The sequence below is a fragment of the Hordeum vulgare genome, chromosome 2H (genome assembly GCF_904849725.1).
Source record: "Hordeum vulgare subsp. vulgare chromosome 2H, MorexV3_pseudomolecules_assembly, whole genome shotgun sequence".
Classification (NCBI taxonomy): Eukaryota; Viridiplantae; Streptophyta; class Magnoliopsida; order Poales; family Poaceae; genus Hordeum; species Hordeum vulgare.
Window position 1 is genome coordinate 552,372,839 of NC_058519.1, and position 3,317 is coordinate 552,376,155.

Sequence of the window (3,317 nt, forward strand, 5' to 3'; positions counted from 1 at the left end):
TCTCCATTTGTAAATGGTGTTTCGGCTGGTTCTAATGAAATTGTCATAACATGGCTTTGGTCTCTTTATTTATCTGCTGGTATTCAGGAGGGAGCGTTGCCAGCTGACCAGCTCCATATTTTGCAGTATGCAATGATGTTAAATCAGCAGAGCTTTGTTTGGCATATAGGTCTGAGACATCTCACTCACTGGTTGTGCATATCCATCCCAGTTTATGTATCTATAAACAAATTATTCCTTCTTCCTTAACTCTAATTATGGAATCGGTGAAGTTAGTTATGCAAAAGTCCATTATGTATGCTGGTTCACCATGATTTTGTTCTCAACTAGCCGAATCTAGATATACCTGCCTTTCTGCTACTGTAGTTGGCTATGAGATTACCACAATTACTTTTACCATCTCCCCGATTAGTTACAGCAATAGGATTGTCTTCCATTCACCGAGGATTCTAAGCCAGTTGATCCTACCAATTAGCCAGCTATGCCAGTACCTTTTTTTTTTTGCCACTGCGCTCTTTCTTTCTTAATAAGGTTGGGAATTATTTGTGCATGTTGGCGTTCAGTATCTTGTTGGTTTGATACAAACTGGTATGTTCTTAGGATTTACTGGGAAATCTGGCAGAACTGATGTTTGGAATCGATTAAAAACAGGCGTATGTTGGACTTCACTAGAGTAAATTGGTTGTAACACTGTTCCAAACGAACTGGGATTTTGTATCCCACCAGACTGAAACCGATGTTCACATTTTCTGAAATACGATCTGGTCGCGACAGTGGTCTTTGCTTATTTCAAAGCGATCTTCAAATATAATGCTCGGACTGGCTCGCTGTAGTGGCGAGGGACTGATCCTTCTATTGGAAAGACGTGGGTTCGAGTGCAGCTTCTCTCTTTTTTTGCCTTTCCCTTTTTCCATCTTTTTCCCCAGCCGTCGGAACTGTAACCATGGGGGCGCTTAGAACAGATCAAAGTAAAGCATCGTGTCCTTGGCCATGACCGGCAAGAGCAGCTTGAAGTATATCAAGGCCCACTCCCTGGTGATGTCGTGGTGAACGTAGTCCAGGAGGATCTCCTTGTGGAACATGTAGACCTGATGGTACACTGACGCGATCAGGAGAGAGGTGCTGATGCTGTTCTTCGACACCAGGAGCAGGGTTGGGATCATGTAGAATGTGGCTTTTGTCATTATCTCGGCCCGCCTCACTTTCAAGCTTTCGAGTGTCAATGGACTGCTTCTGGCTTTGCTGATGGTTGCTTCCATGGGGCTGAATGCTGTGACCTTGGCTGAGGCTCCCTCCTGTGTTTTCAGTGCATCGGACTGTATCACCCAGCAACTGTCTTTGAGGTCTACAAGCATAGGAAAGTTTCAACTGCAAGCCTCTAGCAACGAATGCTGGTAAGTGAGAAAACAAACTGATGAAACACAAATCTCATAAAACTGGCACCAGGAATACACCAGCACCTGCTGAGCAGATGATCCATTGGAGGCTCCAGTAGAAAACCAGCGAGGCAATGCGTGTGTGCCACCGAGTCAAGATGCTTACTCATATCCTAGAATCTGCTTGCATAAGGGAAGACAAATGGCACCACAAAAATGAATTATTATGAGTACAATAGGCTCATACATTAAAGAAGGCATGTAATAACAGAAGCACACACACATACATACAAATCGTACAACATGTTGAGAAATGAAATGATCACTGATCACTCAAGCAAACAAAATGCACTATTGGTATTTTGGCCTTTCATCAGTGAAATACATAGGTAACTACATAGAGCAGACTCATAAACCAGCACCTGCCAAACCTATAACACCCTATTAGCATTTTTATTCATTCATCACTAAGATACATATAACTACATACCCCGGAAAGATATCGCCCTCTCCAACGCCCAGACCGGCGAAGGTTCGTTTCGTTTTGTTCGACGCCAATATGCGTCCTTCTGTTCAATGTTTCATGTCTCTGTCTTCTCATCATATTGTAGTTTAAAGCGTGGGTTTGAAGTGCGCAGCTGAACTTCAACTTCGAACAAAGCAATGGTGAATATTCTGCTTTGCTCTGGACGAAGCCTATACATCTTTGTTGCATTTCCATGCTTCATCGGCCAGTGATTTTATAATGTGTTTGCTAATTTAAAAAATGTCCATGCATTTTAAGAAATGTCCTAAAATTTTAAAGACATAATATGATCAGCATCATTGGAGATCATAATTGTTTTTCTTTCGTCGCAACGCACGGGCCCTTTTGCTAGTATAGACGAAAGAAGAAGAAGAATAGCCAGCGAAAAGAGAAGCAACTAAGGCATCCAGGCCGTCGCGCGTACACACATGCAAGCAACCGTTCCATCCAGCGCACATGTACTGATCCATCCAGCGCACGTACACACCTCCATGCAGTCACTCCCTTTCGCGTGGTACACACTTGCATGCAGCCATAATTAACTGAAGGCATTGTATCGTTCGGCGCCTAAATCAGCTCGTATCTGAAACTGCATGGACTTGAAAACGAGCCGAGTAAACTGTGACGGAGGGAGTATTATGTTTGGCACCGTGACCAAGGCGTATAATAATAGAGGTGTTAAAACAAAATTACCCTTGATAAATTTATTGGTTAGTGGCAAGTAAATCAACGAGTCTAGAAAAGTAAGAGATGCATGTACTCAAGAGAGAGATAGTTTCCTTCTTTGATACAAAGAAAGATACAGAACATGAGGAGACGTATACTTTTCTTTTTCCTGGAGGGTTAAACAGGGAATTGCAAGGATTTAGAAGGAATGCACCTTACATTATGGAATTTTATCAAAAAACAAATACATCTTATATAAAGGAACGGAGGTAGTATATTGATGATGTCTACTTTTTCCTATACAACAGGTACATTTTTTGTATACATGAGAAATGTATTTTTTATACACGTTATCACTTTTTTCATATATGTTGTGCATTGTTTAAAATGTAGAACCAATTCTCACTTTTAAAAAGCAATCCCACATTACATAAATTGAAAAAATTATGGTAATTTTCTTAAATCTTAATATTCTCCTATCTGGGTGACTTCTGTTCAGAAAATGTAGAACTTTATTCTAATGTGAAAACATGATCCTTACAAAAATGAATTCTTAATTTGTATTTGCATCATTCTGCATTACTATATTCTACACGTAGTCTTTTCTGGGTTATATTTGGGGTATTGCTTACAACACTGGGGAGTAATAGTGCTATTTTCGCCCAAACTGGTGTTTGGAACCTGTAGCCAGAAAGGGGAATTACCGTTAGGGGCAATAGGGCCTCAAATTGCACCGTTGCACAAAGATA

At 40.9% G+C, this 3,317-nt stretch overlaps 1 pseudogene; it reads right to left on the minus strand.

Annotated features, from left to right (window-relative positions):
* Window positions 1-836: 836 nt before the first annotated feature.
* LOC123428629 lies at window positions 837-2,395 on the minus strand (annotated as a pseudogene).
* Window positions 2,396-3,317: the final 922 nt, after the last annotated feature.